This window comes from Rhea pennata, chromosome 6 (assembly GCF_028389875.1).
Source record: "Rhea pennata isolate bPtePen1 chromosome 6, bPtePen1.pri, whole genome shotgun sequence".
Taxonomy (NCBI): domain Eukaryota; kingdom Metazoa; phylum Chordata; class Aves; order Rheiformes; family Rheidae; genus Rhea; species Rhea pennata.
The window spans coordinates 20483597-20507039 of NC_084668.1; positions in this window are offsets into that span (position 1 = coordinate 20483597).

The window sequence follows — 23443 nt, forward strand, 5'->3', positions numbered from 1 at the left end:
GGTAATTAAGAAAATGCCTGCCTGTGTTCTGCAAAAGCAGAACATACTGGTTTTATTTTCACCTCCAATCTCAGGGATGCAGAAGCCTATTTAGTACATATAACAGGCAGTAAGAACTGAGATGCCTGTTACCAATCTGGAAAGAAAAAAAAACTAAAGTGACTGATAAATCTTAGTCTGTAGATAGCAGTATAAGCTGCCAAGAAAAAAAATGCCTCAAGAAAAACTAAGCATTTATATGGAACCTTTAATTCTTAAACTGTACTAACATAATAGTAGTAGTAGTGGTGGTTCAGACCAGAGGCCCATGTAGCTTGGTATTCCATTTCCAAGAGTGGTCAATTCAAGGTGCTTAGGAAGAGTATAAGAACAAGAAAAATATATAGTTAGCAAGTAATTTATGGTATACTGTCCCACCTTACATCAGTTTGCAAGTCCTAGACTTCCTGAACCAGAAATGTTCCCGGTGCATTAGATTTCTTCATGGATTTCTCCTTGAATTTGTCCCTTTTGAAGTAAGCACCTTTAGTATCTGCAGTGTCCTGTGGCAGTGAGTTCCACAGCTTAATTATGCATTGTATAAAGAGACAGATCTTGTTCTGAATCTGCCATTAAATATATTTAATAATTAAATAATTTAATAATTAAAATAAGTTTGTGTCTCAACTTTTGTATCAGAGGCAATGAATCATCATTTCCTACTTGTCCTTCCTATGCTGCATGTGGTTTTATACGCCTGTAACATATTCGCCCTGAGCTGCCTGTCTTTCACATTGGAGTCTTATATTTTATTTCATCACTGATTTGAGCAGCATCACTGGAATTCTCTCTCCAACTTTTAGTATTTTCTGCTACTTACAGCACAGTCACGTGTAATTGCATTAAACCACAACAGTCTAGTTTCTTTCTTTTCACTTGTTACTAGAAAGTGAACACTGTACTTGCTGCAGAGATCAAAAATTCTTTCATAAACCCTGTGCTCAACTTCGGTCCTTTCCGCACTTTAAAAAGATGCATTAAAATTAGAAAAACAGAACAAAACAGAAAACCGGCTCAGTTCTCCCAGGTGGTACCTATGGCACTTTCTTCCTCAAATTGCTCACAGGAGCAAACCGACCACTCTTAAGTGAAGAAAAAGCTAAGCAGCAACGAAGCTGCTGCTCACGGACGGCTCGCTGGCACGGACGAGCGAGGAGCCGGGCTGCAGCGCCCGGGGCGCCGCGGGCGCTCGGCACCGCTCGCCGCTGTGAACCCGCCAAGAGCGAACCGCCAGCCCGGCCCCGGCGCCCCTCGCAGCCACCGCCCAGCCCCCGAAGACGGGCCGAGGAAGCTGAAGCGAAATGAGGTGAATCCCAGTAGATCTGCCTGGCCGCAGAGAGCCCCCCAGTGCCTCACGTCGCTGATCCTTTTCCCCCCGGTACCTGGCAAGCGGCGGGCGGCGGCGGCTCCCGCCCGCTGCGCTCCATCGCCGGCGCTCCCCTCCCGGCGCCGCCGAGCTGCCTCCGCGGCGGGGGCCGTGCCTGGCGCGGCGGGGAGCGCGCTCGCCCCTTCCTGAGCGCTGCGGGCAGCGAGCAGAGCCGGCGGCGGGCGGCTGTGCCGCTCCTCCCGGGGCGCCGCCTCAGGCGGGGGCGGGACCAGGGCACGCGGCTCCCGCCAGCTCCTCTGAGGCGGGAGGCGCGAAGCCGCCCCCACAGCCGCCTCTGCAGCAGGAGGAAAGGCGGGCGCTGGTGGGCCATGCTTGTCCACCTCCTCCCTTGCAGCCGGCGCTGGGTCTGTGCAGAGACTGGCTGGAGCCCGGCTCAGGTGCTGGGGCAGGAGCACGGTCTTTCCCGGGCCCAGGGACGGTGGGGCGGGAACATGGCGGCCCAAGGAGGGTGGGGCGAGAACATGGCGGCCCAAGGAGGGTGGTGTAGGTCTCACCTCAGGACGAGGAGAAGGCAAAGAGTTTTCCTTAGTCCGTCTTTAACTTGCAGCATGGGCCAAAAAGTAAGCTATTTCATCTTGTACTTTCGAGACACTGAGTTTATACAATACTTGCTTAATCTGAATGTATGAAGACATCTGTGTATGTAGGGTGAGTCACTAAAATCCGCTCAGGTGTTAAACTTGCTCATCTGTTTTTGCTTTTCACTGCAGATGTTATTAATTAGGCCTTACTACTGTGTTGATTTTTTTTTCCTCCTCAGATGGGGTAAGTTACTGTAATGAAAGTTAATGAAAGGGGGAAGAGTTAAATTAAGACCATACTAGTTACAGTAAAAATACGGAAGGAGACCACACTAATTAAAAAATAGTGTACTAGTGCAATGCTATATGTTTATTATGCATAAATACCTGCATTTTCATGAGCTGAGACCAGGTAGTCTCCAGCAAAAACATATGGTTTGCTCTGTGTTGACAAATTACAAATAGAAGTCTTAAGCAAAAACATGTATAAAATGGTAAACAAGAATGAAATTAATTACAGATTGTTATTAATTTAGTAAAGTATTCCTGGAGGCAAAATTTACCTCTTGTGTGCAGGTCAAAAAAAATGGGAATTTATTCCATTAGTTGCAGGGCTGTATCGATAGAATGGAGACCTCAAATTTCCAGCAAGAATAAATCACTGAAGAAAAATCTTGCAGAGATGACAACTATAAAACATTCACTAAACAGCAGAAGAAAATACAACATGTTAATTTGCTCTCTATGGTCTGAAGAACACTCATATTTGATAACCTTTTTCCAGGGTAAACTGTAGTGTTTAAAGGAATGCATATGCTGTTCATCAGTAATTTTGTTCTTAAAAATCTGTGATGTGTATGATTTAATATGGGGAACTAAGCATACATAAAGAGCATGTATGGCATTTTTGTTCAATAGTTTAAGCACATTAGCTTCATCTTGTTCAAAAATCTCTAATCTGCTCCATGACAAGTTACAAACTGACATGTGTTCTTGTGTGACCAGTCAGCTGACGTGACTCAGCAAAGAAAATGTCAAGAGGCAAAAGGTGCCTTTTTTTTTTTTTTTTCTTTTTGCCTGGACTGTACAAAGAGTACCTCTTCTATGTAAAAACAAGGCATGAAGCTAAAGCTGTTTTTCAAGCACAGTGCATATAAAACTTATAGTAGGTTTTCATTCCTGTCCATCTGTTTAAGTAATATGGGAACTCAAAAAGCATTTTTATCTAACACTTGCATGCTCTGCTGTTGGCCCTCTTGAGTTCTGTGATTTTTTTATCTTAATTCTGTTAGGAATATGCATTAGTTATAGCAGAAATCAATCTCTGCAAATACTTTCTCCTTGTTATTAAGGCTTATACTTGACACATGGTAAGTCGAGCTTTTATTTTCAGTTCTTACTATGTGAGGGGGCCAATGATTGAATATGCCTACCTATTGAGAGTCCTGGAGTTTTAGTTGTCCTGGTCATACTGGCATGCTACTGAACACTGTTCCTAAGCTTAAAAGCTTTAATTCACTGCCCTAACAGTGAATTACAGAAAAGAATCAGCACTTCCCGAAAGACTGTATAGCTTTTTTCTGTGCTGTAAAAGTAATCACTTATCACTTGGATTGTCCTTGCTTTGGCGTGCAATTACTGTGTGAAAACCTTAATGCTAGTTTTAGTCTTAGCACTGAGACTAGTGGCTCATTGTGAATGAAATTATAGGATTCACAGAAAGTCTGTAATCCGTTGTTTGCATTGTGTCCCTTAGGAGCTATCTGCAGGAGAGTTTGCTGCAAAGTTTATTTCTGTGGTTGTGGTGGAAGGCCCAAAGTCTGAATGATGCTGTATAGGTAACAACAGGAGTAGGCAGTTACCTAAAGCAAGAAGGAGTCTTCCAAAAAGCAAGACACAAAGGAAATTGTGTCCAAATAAGACAAAATTATAAACTTTCACAAGTGAAATGTAAAAACACGGTAAGGCAGGCTGAAAATAAGTTAGAGAAACAGCCAGCAAAAAAGAATCAATATTAATAACATCAGTATTTATGAGCAGAAGTCTTGCCAGTTGGCACAAGTCAAGGTAATAGAAACTAAAGAATAGAATGAGAGACATTTGAGCTTTGTTGGCAGAGCATTGTAGAGAAGCCTGCACTGTTAAAAAATTTGGCTATGTTAATGTTATCACCTGAGGACTTAATTTCTAAAGGCCATCAAAACGGTCATCTTTCACAAGCATTAAATGCACTGAACAAGGGATTTAAAAAAGAGAAAAGTCAGTAGTAGAAGTTGTGTATGTACTTCAAGGATGTGGTTTGGATTATCTGAAAACATGAGATAAAGATTAACACAAAGTGGGCATAGAAAAAGAAAAGTCATGTGATGAAAATTAAGAAACACTGAAGAGAGATATAATTTCCTGTTATGCCTTTCTTTAAATGAATGAATAAAACAAGAATAAATGAGCATTTTCCTAGTGCACGATTATTATCATCACATGATGCTTTAGTATCAAACTTGTTAGTCCATGTTTTATTTGTCAGGAACCTTTTACTTTTTAATAGTGTATTTGCACATGAGGCAAACATATTAAAAAAGAACTACTGTTTTCAAAAGTAAAGTAATTTAGCTGTAAGATACCTAGTAGTGTGTTAATAAGAATGATTATGGACCACTTTTTAGAAAGCTTTTTCTATGGAATGAGCCTTTGTGATGTGTCTGAGCAAGATGATGTAAAAACTGTCCTGCTTAATTAGACACTCCTGCAAAGACTGTCAGGGCTACAGGAAAATGAAACCTCCTTGTGTTACTACTATTAGCAGTGTGCTTGCATAGCTTAGTTGAGTAACTTAATAAAACCAACCACCTGGGCTCATGAAGGAGTATACAGAGCATTAGAGACACTACTTAAAAGAATTAGGGTTTGAGCAATATGTTTATTTATACTCTAAAAGTTCTTTTATCCTGGCTAAGAACCAGTAGACTTTCATGAATAAGTTGGTGGAGAAATTCTCAATATCTGAACTGGAAGTTATCTAAAACTGTAACTTTCAGTTTTTTCTCTCGTATATATTATAGTCACTATACCCAATCGGTTTTGGGGTAATAAAGTAAAGCTTTTAAGATATAGGTGGTATTGTTAATGTTGATGGTACTCATTGTGGATCCAGATTATTCTAACAGCCTTGAAAGTTTTCTGCTTCACTTGAAACATGGGCTGCACAGTTTTGGTCAAAACAAGCATTTGGAGCAAAAAGTCTGAGAACTGCAAGAGGATCTGCTTAACTAGTCAATTGTGAGAAATGTACTTCTCATTTGATTTACATCACACACTTAAAACCCCAGCTAAATACTAGAATATGAAGCTTTCTGAAATACTTTTTTATAGCAAGTCTGAAATGTAAACTCACTTTTTTTCTTCAACTCATTAAATCATGGGATCTGTGTCTGAGAAAATCAAAACCAAAATTCCTCTGGTTCAAAGGAACTACTGGGACGCCTGGAGGTAGAGGTGGTGAAGAGAACCCCTTTTTTGATTGTAAATTGGAAACTGACTTGTTGTGTTTCACCCTGTGACTTTTCAGCTCAGCTGTGTGAACCCAGAAGGAACTAGTTATCTGCTTTCCTGGATGTTTTGTTCGCCTTCTTTGGAATTTGGAAGTTCTTTTCCTTCTGTGTACTTTTGACTCTCCATAGTTCTACCGTTGACTGTTTACTGTAATTAGAAGGTAAAGAAAAGAGTAATGTTTAGTATCAGATGACTCTACAATTCAGCAGGTGAGTGCAGGTAGATCTGCTTGTGCTTAGCTCAGGGCCTAGGGCTAAGCTTGCTCTGTCACACTAGTAACAACTGGGGCAAAAAGAGAAGCTGAAAGCTAAAGCTAATCATGGCTGCCTGATTGTTTACCTTGGAATGCCTTTGAGTGAGGAGGAAGTTGTGAAAATTGGGATTTGTCTGAAGTGTTGCTGCAGCAAGTCTAGTAATCTGTTCCTTTTGTGCTGCTTGACAATATCAGAACAGATAGAAAGAAGGCTGACTTTGGCCCTTGACCACTTGCAAAAATCTTTCATCTTCAGGTGGAGCAGATCTGACTTTTCTTACAACTGAGTAGATTGTATCATAATAGTAGTAGTATGTAGCTCAAACTTGTTGCCTACTAAAAAATATGGTTTAGTATGGTTATTAAAGTTGTGTTGTTAATATAGTTACATATCTTTCTGACAGATATCTCTGATATCTCTATTTCAATATTGGGTATATAGATATGTCCTAAAATCAGAAACTTTTGAGAAGGGTAGTCCAGTGATCCAAAGACACAGCTTGGTCTACAAGATGCTTGTTTTACACACCCCTGCACTATGATCCTGGACACAGATTGAGGGTTGAGGGTACTATTCTGATTTAATAGTACCAGAAAAGTTTGCAAATTTTCTTTGTTGTTGGGCTATAAGAAAGCTTGGTATTTTTGCAGTTCTAATGTAGAACTACGAATAAAATCTTCAAGTGAGGAAAAAATGAGAAAAATGGTATTTTGAACTGTGAAATGATTGTAACATGTTTCGCATGCGGAAATTTTGAACAGGTGCCTAAAACTGTTCATACTTTGCTTACAGGAATGCAGTAAATGTCAGGGGAGAGAAGAAAGAATGAAAAACCTTTCCCCTTGAACACCCAGAATAAGTGCCCCAGCTTTCACTGAGTCTGGTACAAAGGATATGGGTGATGGGAGGAGATGAGCGTAAAAAATTGTAAGGTTGGGTAACAGTGAAGAAGACATGAGAGAGGGGCAGGGTCTGTATCCCTGAGGACTTGATAAATTGGAATGAGTGTGGGGATTAATGAGTTATATTCTGCGAAGACAAACTGGTGAGGCAAAGTTTCAAATCAGTGTTCAGTTTTGATTTTTTTTTTTTCATGTTTTTTCTCCTCCCATTTCACTTGGTCATTTCATGACAAATTCACTGATTTTATCTGGAGCTAGAAGTAAATGGTAATGGCATTGATTTCCACAAATCAGCCGGATTTGTCTTTATTTAATTTACTATTTTTTTTTAACTGGTTTAGTTTGATTGTCTGTTAGAGGCTTCTGCTTTTAGTGTCTGGTATCTCCCTCCTACCCAAGACTACATGGCAGAATTATATAACAGTCTCTGTTCTTCTTCATACCTATTTACTTACAGTGGTCCAAATCAGACTGTAATCCCTAAATGCCAGAAATGTTTTTTTTCTTAAATGGTAAAGATTGTTCTCCTAATAATGTTTAAAAGAATTTTATTGTACAGTGTGAATCATAGGTTGCTTGCTGAATGTGCAATAACAGATAAATAGGTGTTGGCAAGAGAAATTTAACTTTGGGATCTTCAGGCTTTTTACTGAAATTTCCCGTATGTTGAATAATTATATGTAAACACTTAAAGTCAAACGTGTATGTCAGTATGTCCTGTTGATTTATAATACGATACAGTGCCATTCATGCAATTATTTTAACTGAAAGAGTCACACAAGTGTTTGATTAGTGTACATTAAAATTCTAATCCTGAGTATGGGATTATAGACATAATAATACTATAATATTATTTTAGATAGAATAAAATAATGTAGACATAATAAAGACAACCTATATACCTGGAAGGAAGACAGATGTGAGCATGATTGATGCATGCTAGCCAGCAGCCAGCCTGAAGGCAGAAGCTAGTTCTGCAGTCATTTAGCATCTGTTTGGCAGTCAGGCATTCAGTGTTGAGAGTGAAAAGTTAAGGACAGAGAAACATGCTTGGCTGACATATGTTTCTGTACAACAGGTGTTTTTGCCAAGTGTGGTATTTTTTTTGTTGCATACATAGTTTTGATTTATAGCAAGTGCAATAGCATTATGGTTGCCAGTGAGTATAACTTAATTGCTTCAGTTTTCTTCCTGAACTGTAGTGGAGCCTGGAGATGTTGCAAATGCCATTATTCTGCTGGATGTGAGCAATTCACTGAGGATGTGGAAGTCGTGTGGCACAACAGTCTTTACTATAGTATTTCTGCCGTGCTTTAGCAGATCCTATACTGCAGTAAAATCACTTGCTTTGATTGCTAGTTACTAGCTTTTGTTTTCAAAGAATTAGAACTGATGTTACTTATTTCTGTTAACTCTTGCTCTTTTGGCTGTGAATTTTTGTGCTTTAATCATATGTTTTGAGAATGAATGCTAAGCAACTGCATAAGTCACTTGTTTTTTAAGGAATATCTCTCGGTGTTTTTTGAAATGAATAATGAGCTGAACATACAGTTGCAGTAGTTTAAAAACTGCAGATCTATGGTCTCATTTAGAAAAATCAAGGTAATTTATTTTTCTACTTCTAATTAAAGATACAATATAGGTTGAGTATAAAAAGACTAGTTTTTATCTTATTTTGAGATGCAAACCATTTTCATCATTATTATATGATTTTAACTCTTTGCTGAAGTTCTTTGCCAGTGTTTTTAGTTCTTTGCAGAAATGAGTGGCTCTTACTCATCTAACGTGTTTCTAAGCTGTATCACGAGGGAGTCATTCAGCAAGGGCTAAGGAGTACCGTTTTGCTGAGCCTTGGAATTCTGCATTACCTCAGTCCTCCAAACTTCTGCTGTAAATTCCCCTTGAAAGACTATGCTTGTGTTGTGAGGATGCACAGCTTACGATGCTAAGTGTAGGCAAGTATATAAGCAATTGATCATAGGTGACATGCTTTGTGGGACACTAGGGGTCAGTATTTGACTTCTAGTTGTGTACTGCAAAGCGCTAACTCCTATGTGTGATCAAGATGAATAAACTTCATGTATGACACATCTGATAAGCACTGAAATCAGTGTCAGGATTCTCACTTACTTCAGTTACAGCTTATACAGGCCCTAGTGGAAAAGGCTGATAAAAACACAGTGAAAATTAAAAATAAATGTTGAAAACAGTGCCTGAATTCAGAAACTACTGTGAACATTTGTGACGACCTCGATTTGTCAAAGATGGAAAATAAAGTGGTACTGTTCTGTTTTACTTTTTAAAAAGAGAGTATCACATAAAATCATGAAAGAAATGTTAATAAGTACAGTAATTGGGTCAGATTAGTCAATCCCATTCAGTCTTCTGTTGACCTGCTCATAGCAATCTTCATAACTTGGTGTGCCTTGCAACTGTTTGTCCATATTTGAGTCTTAAACAATCATTTACAAGCTTGTGTTTCTCTTTGTTTCTGTACTGAAGGTGAGGAGATAAGATCTCATGAAGAAGGCTGTTTTGAATCAAGCCACACAAGTATTTTTGTATTGTGTAAAATGTTAAAAACACAAAATTGATTTTAGCTTATTTAAGATGCACACAGTGCCATATGCTTTTGTTATGCTTCTGGAAACTGTTAAGTCCCCATAAGTTTTTGTTTGGTTACTGTTATTTTAGAATCTGTCTTATAGGTAGAGTATTAATGATAAAATCTTGCAATTGGTGGTGAAACTCCTAAATACTCGTGGTACTGTATAAATAAATGTGAGAGTTCACCAATTACATAGACCAATAGGAGGTAATGAATTATTCTAATAAGCTTCTTGTGTGTGTTTGTTACCTTTATTTCTGATAAAATTTTATGTGTAAATTCCCATGGTAGGTTCTACAATAATGCAGGTTTAGAGGGAGTTAGTAAGTGGAAAAGACGGCATAAGTGATATGTTTTGACAAGGAGTAGAAGAATAGTGGTGGTTTGTGTGTGTGTGTGTGTGTGTGTGTGTGTTTTTTTTTTTTTTTTCTTTTTACAAAATGGCTAGCAAAAGGAAGAAGGGAGAAGAATAGAAATAGTCTGTGGGAAGTGATGATTTCAAAATAGCAGGATAAAGATAAGTAGGAGGCAATTGGGCTTGTCAAGTGCTGTTTTGCTAATGATTTTCCTGAAATTTGGTTTCTCTTTTGATTGTGTTTTTTGGCCTCTCAGATTTTTCTTTCAAGCAATTTGTCACACATAACATTTTATGTTGGTTAGGTGATTAAATGTTGCCCAATCACCATTCAATTTTGTAATCATATACGATTGCTCATTTTAACCTTAAATGAATATATTTCATTGTGAAAACAGCCAAGAAGTTTTTGGCAACAGTTCTTGATTTTATTTTAGATTGAGATTGAAGAGCTGCTTGCAAATGTATTTCCTTATTTTTTTTAATTATTATAGACGAAGGGAAGTGAAGAAAAGAGGAAGGCTCTCAAAAAGGGAAAGAAAAAAGTACAGGGCATTTTCAGTGTTTTGTTGTCAATATGTCAATTTAAAATTCAGTGAAACATTACATCTTTTCTGAAGTACCTATTCTGTATGATCCAGGAGTCTTGGTAAGCACATAGAGCAATATTTAGTTAAACACACCACTACGGCAGTGTATGGACTCCATGTACTCAAGTACAGAGCTTTTCCTCTAGCAAATGTGCCTTATCAGTCTCCTCTGTTTCTGAGCATAAATGACAGGTGGTATCAATCACACCTCAGTTCTGTCTCCTACTTCAAAATAGACTTACTGTCAGTTAGTTCAGAATAGGAGTGACTTCTCTTGCTTCTGCTCCTTAGATTTGATTATTTTTTAGTTAGTTAATATTTAGTATAATATTGCTAACTTGTTAAGTTGTTGACATTTGGTGCAATGAATCTTGACCCATGCTTGGGGCTCCTAGCCATTAAGGTATTATGATGAATAAAATCCAATCAAAAAGTTACGTTCAGCTTTCATTTCAGTTACTATCATAGAACAGCAGTAAAGTACATGATAGTGTCTTCCAAAACACTAAGGGAATTAGGAATGAGGTGAATTGCATTTTCAGAAAGGTATTCTTGATTTCAGTATAAGCTTCTTGTGTGATGTTGAACACGCAATACACTTTCTCTGTACACGAGTTCCCTACTGCTGAAATGAAGTTAGTGATATTTTGCATCTTGGGGAACTGTTATGAAGAAAGTTTCAATAATGTTTTTTCTCAGATTTGAATATGATTGATACTGTAGAAATTACTACAAGAAAACAACAACGGCAAACTTAGCTTTATTTGGATTTGGAAAAAAAGTCTATTTTCAGTAAGAAGTTAAAGAATAAATTCCCTTATAGGAGCGAGCTGAATTTATTTCAGTCGTGATCCATTTGAGACTGACTTTTGTAGGAAGAAATCTGAGAAAAGTTAGAATTTGCTAATGTGGAACCTGTATGTAGTTACTAAAAAGGAAAGCTATGTAGGATGAACCTATAATTTTCATTCCTATCTTTGGACTTGGATTAATGCCCAGATTAGTGATAAAATACAACATCAGTGGGAAAGACTCGGAATCATCTCCATAGGCAGTAACAACTAACTAAAGGAATGGATAACTGCATGCATTATAACAGTAAAATATTTTCTATTAAAAACAATCATTTTTTTTTCTATTTTTAATATAGGTGGCTAGCAAGAGAGACTTCCTTAATGCCAAAAGTAGTAATTTCAATGAAGGAGAAAGGAAATGTTGGTAACTGTGTCTGTGTGTGTATATGCATCTGTGTTAACATGTATCTATCTGTCTATATATAGATAGATACATATGTAAAGCCACTACTTTGATAGACAAACTAAACTGACAGTGTTACAGAATATCATCTCTCTCAAGCTCAAAGGCATACCTCCTCTCAATGAATTATAAAAGCAGCACCTTCTAGAAGAACTTAATATCACACAGTCACAGAAATTCCATGGTGTAGTGGTTATCGCATATGCTTTACATGCAGAAGGTTCTGGGTTCAAGCCCTCGTGGAACCAGCACCCGGAACTGTTTGGGAGGTGGGACTAGATGATCTCCAGAGGTGCCTTCCAACCTTACTGATTCTGTGATATTGACATACACAATGTGTAACTAACCTAGAATATCTCTTTGATAAAGTATGAGTGACATGCAGTGTGATAGGTGTCTTTATTTGATTATTCGACTTGTACACGCAGACACACTTTAAGTGTTAAGTACTTCCCTTCACACTTTAGTCTAAGATGGGTGTTACTACTATCTCTTCAGAAGTCTGTGACTTCTCACCTCAAGAAGCACTACCTTACCTGCTCCCTCATTTCTGCCTGTCTTCCTCTGATGAAGCTGTGAGCTTACACTGACAAGTACAGAATTGGAGAATAATACTCATTCCTCCTTACCAAGGTGAGAGGAAGTTTGGTTAGACCACAGGTAACTTCTGCAGTGGAGTGGAAACCTGATTGAGGTGCTTGAGTTGGTAATATGCTTGGACAAAGTGGGGAATGGACTTTTATGACTCTTGTTGGAACCTGAGGCAGCAATAGTGGTGCCAGTAGTTCTCATCATCCTTCTTCAAACCTTTCGTCATGTTTTGAGGGTTAACTGTATGTGTTGGTAAGATGCAGTGACTTTGACTGTCTTTTGGAAGAGTTTATGAAAATAAGACTCTAGCAAGATTGACGGGAAGCCCTAGATGGGGGAAATAGCAGTATTTTGTTAGAGTATATAAATGAGTTTTTAAAGTTCTTTGACACAATCATGTAAAAGGAGAAGGGAAACAGGTTTTATCAAATAGGTCTGTGGATGGAATGAGATTTTGCTGTAGTGCTTCATGAAGAAAATCTTCCTTTTGTATGCTGAGTTGCTAGTTGTATGAAGACTTTTTTTTCACTTTCCTTACAGTGCCTGTGAAGTAGTCAGTCTAAAAGGAATGTAGGAATTTCAAAATTATAAGAAGTTCAGCACTAATATTGGCCAAAAAGACCATCTAGAAACAAGACCGGGGATTTGAACAGTAGACTTACACTCTTATCAAATGGAGAATTTGCTTATAAAGATCTAAGCTTTTAACAACTTGTGCCTCTTTATTTATTCTCAACCTTGTGATTTTCCTCACTTTGCAACATTCTCACCCTTCTTAGGAAAGGAGTAAAAAAAAAATAGAAGCTCTGTCAGGGTTGCTTCCATGGTGAAAGACTAGTTGTCTTCACTGAATTTAGTTCACACTTAGTATAACAAAAGGTGGTCATCTGACCCCTTCCTTTATTATATGAAGGTGTGAGCTAATACTAACATGCATCTAAGGTTAGATGCAGTTTTTTTCAAATACTTGCATATCCTGCCTTTAATTTTTTTTCTCCAGTAGCTGTGAAATTCGATAGTGACTGCCAAAATGATTTCATTTGTTTTAAATTTCAGTCTTGCCTCCTCTATTTGCAGTATTCGCTACTGCATGCAATGAGAGAGATTTGAGTAAAATACAGTAACTATAAACTTTTTAAATGAAAAGCAGCATTTATATTTACAGGCATAGTATGTATTAAGTGATCAAATATTTTAGAGAGCTATTTCACTTATTTGCCATATTTTCACATGTAAATGTGATATTTAAGGCAAAACTAGATATACATATATATATATATATATATATTTATACATGTGCTTATTTTTAGGAAGAATACTAAAGATAGTGCTTAATAGGTAACCGGCCTAGTTACAAACTAACAAAGACCTGATTCTTGGCTGAAAGACTGCAGTAACTCAAACCGGTGACATTACTGGGGATGCAAGTACACGTTTTAAGTATTAACTCATACGAAATATCTCTTTGAAGCTTGTTGTTAACACACATTCTTTAGCAACAACAAGAAACTGTTTGCAAGCAGAAACAGGAAAATGCGATGAAGCAGCTGAGCAAACTACAGTTCTCCATATTGTGTGCAGTTGCTAAGGATATAAACCTATCAGTAATATCTCATTTTAGGAGTCTGGAGGATGAATAATAGCTCTGTGACTAACTATTAATAATATGGAGTGGAAAAAAGAAATGCTGTTGGGTAACAGAAGGTAGAATTATTTTACTATATGCAGTGATGAACATTACCTTGCACAAACAGTACAGCCTTGAAGTAGGGTGGGTGGAGGTGCAGCTGGGTGGGAGGCAGAAAAGAAGATTGAGAGAATATGATTTATGGGTGAGAAATACAATCCTTTTAATAGATTTTAACATTAGAAATTTAACACTAGAGATGCTGGGGGCTGGACTTTGAGTTTCCAGACACTCCCCGTTTTCAGTTTTGAATTAATGGCTTTGTTATTTCCACAGCAACCGTTCATGACATTGCAAAGAGAGGGCTGTGGCTGGAGTTTCCATTGTTGGATAAACTTAGAGTCCTTGCTGTTGTAGTTCTAGCTATTTGATATGATCCTTCATCATTTTCTTCCCTCTAACCCTTAACAGGTATTTTTATTACTTTGCATAAAATACACTTACAAGCATGCAGTTTGTATAACTGAAAAGTAGCTGAGTGGCCCTAGACAGACTTTTCTGATGTTAATTTCCTGACAGAGTGGCAGAGATACATTATTGACCTATTCTTAAATATGATTTTAAATTACTTAAAAACATAAGCATAACTGGTTATAAAATTGAAAGTGTCTTCATGGTCCAGGTAATGGTCAGCAAGTTATAAGTACAGTTTACAAGATTTGGTTCAGAAGCACACTAAAGCAGTCGCAGTTGTTTTACACAGGATGAGCATATCTGCTTTAAAGCACCTCACATAAGTTATAAACATTGCTATGAAACAGCTGAATGTCTTGATACCTGCTGCAGCCAAGAGGTGGAGTTGCATAATGTGAATTAGAAGAGTAGGTTAATTCCTCTTTAAAAAATATACTTTATATTTTGTTCACAGTTATTTTGTGAATAATTGCATTTAAACCATAGTGCGAGGTTAAGAGCCGGTCAGACTTCTTTCTCTCCTGTCAGTTTTATTTCCAAAATAAGTGTTTAACAATCCTGATCTACGGCCTCCCTGCTGCAAAGAATGACTGCAGTTCTGTTTAAATTCAGCTTTCTTGTTCTGTTCTCCAGCAGCAGCAAATTAAGGCCAGTGAGTTCTTTCCCTTGCATACAACTTGCGATGTCATTCCTGTTCCATTTTGCATCTCTATTGATGCTGCATTTTATTGAAACAAGTTATTTTGAGCTATTGCATTACCACAATAGCTCACAAGAGAGCAGTGTAAGGGCAGGCTGAAAGGATGTCGCAGCCAAGAATTAACACAACTGATATAGTAAGTCTAATTTTAGGCCAAGGAGCCTCATCAGTTTCTTTAAAAATAATGAGAAACCACCTTAAAACTATCTCAATAGGTATGGTACATGCACAAGGTTCTTCTCACTATGATTTTTTTTACCAGGTTCTAGTAGATTTGTACTATGTGTATGTATTTGTATACATTTTTTTTAATGTGATTTCCTTCCCTCTCCCCCCCCCCCAAATTATAAGATACTTCAGCCACTATTTCTGTAAATGTTTTGCATCTACCTGGGAGTTTCAGTACATTTCACTGCCTTGCAGTTCTATTTAATAATATAAATGAGTATTTATTTTTACCAAAGATAAACATAATCTGCAAAGCAAATGTCTAATGTGACATGTTTTAAAAACACTCTTGTGGGTTTTGTTCTGAATAGCTATTTCTGAGAATTTTATTCTGTTTAAAATGCAACTTTTGTACATACAGTATTTGTTGTAAGTGTTAAAGCACTTACTAAAGTACTGCAACACATCTAGCACATACATAGCTATAAATACTGTGAGTGGGCAGAGAAGAACACCCAACTAGATGTATGTGCAAAATGCGTATTACAGAATTGATCAAAGTACTAACATCTATAAACTTCATGGAGTTGGAACTCCAGTGACATAGGCATTGATTGTGCTGGAGCACCTGAACTTACCTGCTGAAAACATGATACTGGAGATGTGATCTGCATATCAATAACTTCAAGAATTTATCTAGATAAAGGTTTTAAAAAATATACCATCCAAAATGACTGAATGCAGGATTATGAATAGCAACATTTGTTAATCTCAGAGCAAGGATCCTTTAGTCTGTACAGTCTAAATTCAAGCATGTTTTCTACACCTTTTACTGTGACTTCTAAGTGAAAATGTGATTCAAGACCAAATTTAACAGCAGCTTAGGTCTCAGAAGAAAAAGCCTTACAATTTTGACTTCCTATTGTGATATTAATATCTAAAAGAAAATCTTCTTTATATAATGCAACGATAACAGTCAGTAGTAAAAGCAGTAATGTTTTATCTTCTATCTGCTGCCGTAACAATTTGAGATGTTTGTTTTCAAACACTTTCACTCCATTTCCAGATCTGCACATGTTTATGGAGGCCTAGTTCTGTCAAAAGAGAAATGGTGATAAAATATGCATAGTATTGTTAATAGTACAAAGATAACACAGTATAAAAACATCTTCTAAGAAATTAGTACTGCAGATTGAGGACAGAGTGACTTAAACTTGCCTTTAGATAGTCACTATTTTAAATCCATGTGCTATTAGGCTTTCTGGTATTCATTTTGCTGCAGAAAAGTTCTTTTCACTGCAGATGGTTAAATAGAAAAACCATGCTCAGAAATTATTTAATTGATAGTATATGCATTAGTATTTATAGAATTTGCCAAACCAAGGAAAATTACAAATAATGAATTTGAAGGAAACTGTCAGGGAGCAGCAGGGCCAGCTTCTCCCCAGGAGAAGGGAACCAAAGGTACTAATGCTGCCAGCAGGGCAGGGGCCTCCCTTGCTAGCACCCAGTCACACAGTACCTGAGCAAGGGAGCAGGGCACAAGATGGTGGCCAGGTTGAACCAAGAGTCCAGATCATAAGGCAACACTGTGATGAGTGATGAGACAGGTCCAAGGTCAAGCTGGGAAGTCAGTCAGGGTTAGGATCAGGGTCAATGATCACTGGGCAGGTCCATAGTGATGAGGCAGGTCCAAGGCTGGGCAGTAAGCGTGTGGGTTGGGGTCTGGATGAGCAAGACCCGTGGCCAGGCAGGGACCCAGCTGAGGCAGAGCAGGAATCTGGCAGTTCGCACTCTGGGATAGGGAGTGTAGGTCCCGGGCTGAGATGAGATGGACTCCTGGGCCTATGGGCTGGGGTGTGTGAGTGTCCCAGATGAGGCTGGTTGGAGCCAGCAAGGTTTGGTAGTGCCCTCAGGACCCTGACAGGTGCAGACCAAGGTTTTCTTGTAAATTTCTGAAGAACAATTTCATTTCTATTACCTTTAGGGAATATAATGGAAAAAAAAATCAGGATGACAGCATAGGTAGATGTCTATATAAATCTCAGGCAGTTGTGCTTAATGAGATTGAAACGAGGAAACAAACTGTAGAATCCATCTTTAAGTTGACCTCCTTCCTTTGGAACAGCAGTGTATCCTGTTCTCTCTTGCTTCACCATCAGCTTCCTGGTACTTAGACTGGTTGATTTTGCTATCTTTCCCACCGCTGCTTTACTACTCATACAGGTCCGTGAAAGGAGTTTTTGTTTCAGCTTTCATAGGCCAGTCTCTTAGCAGTTGATGGGAAATGTTCATCTGTTACTGAGAGATGTGATTGAAAAATTAAGATGGGTTGCATAACACAATTTTTACTCAGTATAAGCAGCTTAGATGGGAATATTTACAGAAAATTAAAAATTGAAGACTATACTGGTCAGTGGCTATGTGGATGTTATAACATGTTTGCTTTGCTTTCAGGCCTGTGGATCTCAGGTCATTCTTTCAGATTATGAGGTCTATGCTTACAGTGATGAGTTAAAACCTATAGTAAACATAAATTTGCTAAATGTAGAATTTTTATTTGTCAGTGCTAGTGCAGTGAAATATATGTTATGATACTGAAACTTTATCTGAAACCTAAATTTTTATCATTATTTTTATTAAAATACTTTTGTTCTTTTTGGTAGGCTTTTCTGCCTAGTGGTAAGCGTATATATCATGTCAGTTTTCTGCAATAGTAGAGAGAAATTTTCTGCACTTGTAATCTACTGCTAGTGGTGCAGCTTCGGGCAGCAGATAATGTTTTAAGCATGTGCATCACTGAGCACATTTTACAAGCACTTTGAACTATCCTACCGTGCATTTGAAGGAAGCGCTGTATCTCTTTTGACCATAAATTGAATTTACTAGCGGGTTTTCATTTTATGAAGTATCAAAAGATATTACACTTTCTGCCAAATTCAATTTTGTTAGCTTTTCTTAAGACAAACTGAAAGACTTTGTGTGCCGGTAAAATCCTTTTCTATTTTCTGTCAAAAAATGAGGTGAAATATGGAGACTTTTTTTTAAAAAAAAAAATTTCAGGGGCAGAAATTGTTTGTAAGTAGAAACCATGGCATGCCAGATCTCAAACCCAAATCAGTTTATGCAAGTATCAGAAAACAATAGTTTATAGTGAAAATAACATTGGAATGTCCATGTGTGCAGACAGAAGATCCTGCACTTACCAAGTTTTCTGTATATCTTGTATCCTAGTCTTATGTCTACTGGTATCAGTATTGCCAATTCTGCCTTCTAAATTTTGCCAGCAATGGTTAGCAAGGCTTTCAGAAACTATGTACTTTGACTGCTGAGCAATAAATTCATGGTTCATAATTTTGATCAGTATGCATTTAATTTTGATTGATATGAATTTGAATGAGATTCAAATATTTAAAGATAAACAATTGTATAATCTTAGTAAGATTTCATTCACCTTATTTCCCCTTCAGTAATAGAGTCCCATTTCAGGACAGTTAATGTTGACATGTATACTGAATTAACTCTTCATTTGCACAGAAAAGAGATTGTGTTCAAAAATCAAAGGTAGAATTAAAACCTTGATGTTGGTGAGAATCAAAATATCCAAATAGATACAGAATCTGAGCAAGAGGAAGGATTGGGGTTTCAGATACAGTTTCTCAGTGGGAGATGGGCAGAGTTGAGGCTTTACAGTGGTGGAAGTCTGTAAAGGACTTACACACACTCTTTTGACTGGTTGGTAATAATTTCAGCATTTGTTTTTCTTTTGGAAGATAGTTTTCTCTCCCCTCCCCTTTTTCTTAAATCATTCAACCCAAATCTTTTCTCTTCCCCTTTAGATGCTGTATCGTGAATAATGGAGTTTTGGCATGTCCTGTGATGAATGCCTTTTAGCTGCTTTTCCCAGTAAAACTTATGAGTAATAACAATACTGAAAAAGGAGGAATAATAAGGATAATCTAGAAATGATGCAGTTCATGACAAAGAGTAAGTTAGCTTTGTTTACTTTCTTTCACTGAGATTTTCTTATTTTACAGAGACTTTATTTTGTGGAAGCCTGGAAACCAATTGTCCAGGTCTAAGCTTCATAACAGCATGAACACAAAGGTGTAGAAAGAGGTTATAATAGCATATTTTCTTTTTACATATGTCTTCCTGACAGATGATAATTTAACTATTTTTAGAAAGTATTAAAATTTTTTGGTAGAAAATTTTGAAAATGTGTCTTAGATAGTGATCAGTTACTGTAAGACTCCTAAAACATATTTCTGTTCTAGAACAGAAATAATATAGAGTTGTATTTGGTGTAGAAGTTACATTTTACAAAAAAGACATTGTTCCAAGGAAAATGTTGAAGATGAGGAGGATGCAATTGGTGTTCAAGTCTCTAAAGAACTTCTGTACTAACTTAATTCAAATTATGTTGAGATAGAGTAGCAAAGTTGATCTGTGTGTTGTGTTGGCAGATTTGGCGGAAGATGATTGTTCACTTGCTAAAGTTCCAGGCTTTAATGAATTGATAATAGGGAGAAATAAAAGGATCATGTCAGCAGTCTGTCAGTTAACCCAGGAAACAAAGATGGAAATGTCAGTAGCTTATCTGCCAGGAGCTATGAATCACTTGTCTCCCTTTCTGGGGAGAATCAGAATAGAGCAAACTGGTTTGCCAGACCATCTGCCCAGAGGTGCTGCCCTAGAAAGGAAACAGTCTGCTGGCTGGTGGGTTACCTGCATTGTTTTCTCAAATGATATTGTAAAGAAGTGAAGGAGGGTTAGAAAGAAGAAATCCAAGCACAAGTTGTATTAAGGCAGAATTGCCTGATATTTTAAAACAGGATGTTTGTGGTTCAAAGATACATCTTTAAGATATAATGCCATAGTAATGGTGAAAAAGATATGGGAATTGAGGAATTTGAATTCCAATATGTATAATCTCAGTTAGGTGCATGATAGCACAGGAAATCCAACTGAGAGGAAATTTTGTATGAATTAAAATCCATCTAACTCTTGGTATTTCACATTTCTTGAAGGAATTTTGATTCTAATATTTTGTCTTATTCTAATAATAATTAATAATTCCTTATGAGATAAAAAGTAAGTGAGGTAAAGCATTTAAACCACACTTTTTAAAAAAAGGGAAAAGGAAGTAATTTCACAAGGGTTCACACTTTGTATGAAGTATTTTGCAAAAAATTCTGAGACTTCGTTAGGCTTTGCATCCATCACATAGAATATGGTGTTGAAGAGTATGCGAACTATATTATCTCATAACACTTTTCATCTAAAAAGTGTAAAAAAACAAAACAAAACACCCCCCCCCCCAAAAAAAATGAGTCTCTTCTGCATGTAAGGATATGTAGATGATAATCGGATCATTTCAACATTCAATTGGATAAATTACTGTGTAAAGTACAATTATCACTGTTCATTAAGATCTAAAATTTTCTTTACTGTTTTTTCTCATAACTTTCAGCTTGTCAGCCTTTCCTCCTTTCTTTTCAAGTGAGGATACCAGAATATGCTGCCAGACAATATTCCAGTCTTTGGTAAAGATGCTTATCTTACAGTTTGCCAAAAACAGTTACGTAGGATCAGAATAGAAATACTCTCTTGTGTTAATGGTGTCTCATTTACAGTTACCTTTGGGTACCTGTAATTTACATAGATGTAAACAATTTCAGACCCTATAGAGATTTTTTTCTACAGTACTGATTTTTTTTTTCCTCGGAGTATCATGGAAGCCTAAGTTAAATGCCTTGCTTCTGCCTTTTATGTCAACCCAGTTACTTTGATCAACCAGACCTGTACTCAGAAAAAAACATTCTTTGAGATTTATTTCTCCTAAAGCTGTTCTGGCTCTCATTAGTAATTCCAGTATCTTTAATTCTGAACTGATTGTATTCTTTGTCTTCCAATTTATGACTTTACCCAGGATCAGTGTCAAAGTAACCAGCATATATTTGCATGGTTGTTCTTTTTCATCCTTTAAAAATACTTCATCTTAATAAGAAAAAAAAGGTCAAAGACTGTTATAAGTTTTTTTTTTTTTAGAAAAAAGACACAGCAGGACAATTCAGTGAAGAGTGAACTTAGGAGAAACATCAGGATCAGAAAGCATAAAAATATACAGTTAAGAAATATTACTATTGACATTTCTAATGGGAACCTTAGCCTCCCTTCTTTTTTTCTACATTCCTGTAGTGCACCTGAAATCGGGTATTTATGTAGTCAATTTAATTGTATGTTGAAGATGCTTTTAGCTTTTTTTAATATACGTTCAGATAAGTATACTTAATTTTAGAGGAGGTTTAATTTCCTGTAACTACTGCTTCCCGTTCTTCAGCTTTAAGTTATCAATTATTTCTTTTACGAATGCTGTAGTCCATGGTAGCAGAATCTAAGTGTTCATAGTATTATGCACTTGTATGTAGGATGCCAGCTTTATCATCAAAGTAGCTTGTATCCCTTGCATAAAAAGCAGTTTCATAGGAAAAGTTTAGAATATTTGATTATGTAGATGGCAAAGTGAATTTGTGTGAGTGGTGGCACTGAGAATCTTAAGGCAAAATGGAGCAAAGAGAACATGTAACAGAGTCCTAGCCAGAGGTCAGAAATCTGTGGAGGAGCTGGTCACAGAATGTAGTCCTTTTGACTTCGGCATTTGTGATTTAGCTAAAGAATCCATCCCTTGGAGCAGTGAAGATGGAGTTGAATTTATTCAAAGTAATCTGTCAATATAATATATAGTAAGTTCGGCCATCTTTGATGTCAGAATGTTTTTTGGGATCTGGAAAGGTATAAATTGCTTGGGTTTTTAAACTTCTATGGGAAATAGGTGATGTAATGCCCCTTGTTCCTGTATGTTTTTTCTAGTGTTTACCTGTGTTTTCTTGGTATACAAGCTCTTAGAAACAGAGTTTATTTTGTGTCTTGTGTGTGTCACTTTTTAGCTTGTAATAAATAACATGTTCAATAAATAAGAGTAAATCCATCCCGAAATGCAGCAGTTAAATAATAAGAGATATCGGTATTGTTGTAAAAACATGTAAGGGTAATGAAAAAAATTACAAACAAATAGAAGAATGCTGGAAGAAGTTTACCTATGCCTGTGCTTATTGATGTTTAAAAGACATATTTCTTGTTAACTGTTTCTCTGTTGCATGTTTGGCTCTGTTCAGTGTCTGGATATTTAATGGATTCCATACCAAAATATACAGGTCACTTTATCAGGTCAGAATATTATTTCTTACCTGAAGAGTGCTCTGTGGAATTACACCTGCATGGCTAATGATTGGAAAGAATTGCCCGACTAATTCTCCTGAAATGTTTATCTTTATTGGTTTTATATGTTTCTGTATATGTTTGTGTGTGTGTGATTTGTTCTGTGTTCTGTACTGCTAGTACTCCTTTGTTATTTTGAATCTTGATGTGGCTTTGTGTTGAATATTAGTTAAGGCATAGCTGGTTTTTGTGGGCTTTTTTGTCATAGAAACCGAAGGAAAATAAAGGGATTATTTCTCACACTTGTTTAAATTTTAATTGCCTTTTCAAGTAACAAACAAGCTTCAAGCTAGGACTTACAGATATTGAAAACTAGGTCATCTTGTTTATGCATAAACTATGCTTTTTGTACTGCAGAGTGGTCTAAAAAATAAATTGGAAGGATTAGGCAAGTGGATAAGAATGTGAGGATATCCTTCCTGTGTCCAGCTACTGACTGACTATTATTTTTTTTATTGGTTATTCATCTATACTGCTTGGCACTTGCTTGGTTTTACTTAAACCACAGGACTCTGAACAAGTAATTTCTAAGAAGATTCTTCACTGAAAATTTAACCCATGGAGTCAAAGTAAGAACAGTATGTATTCAGGAATGATCTAGTGCTTTCAATAATGTGGTCTTCTGCCTAGGGTAACTCTACACAGGACTGGACACCATGAAAAAATAGAATCATGCCTGATTAAACAGTCATACTGGTTTAAAAAAAAAAAAAAGTAAGATTCATTTGAAATCTGGTGACATAAAACTGTTTCCTTCCTTCAGCCCCAGATAGTCAGATTCCATTTGCTGAAGTTATGCAGAAACATACTAACAGTGCTTGTCTTCACTGCAAAGTCTTACTATTTTAAGCATTAATCAGAAATACAAGGTTAAGTGGTAAAATGCTGACATTACAGCTGGCTGTATGGAGGCAATGAATATCAAGTTTAGTGTCATGGCAGCAGTTTGTACTTCTATTTTTCAGATGTAGATTTGGTGTGGCATTTGATGACAGAGGGTAAAAATTCCAGGATCACATGTGACAAACCAGGGTAAAGACTCAAAGGTCGTGATGAGATTTTTGAAAATTTTATTCAAAGTGCCTCAGTGTTATCTATGCTGGCTGATTGTTCACAGTCAGTAGCCAGTCAGTGAAT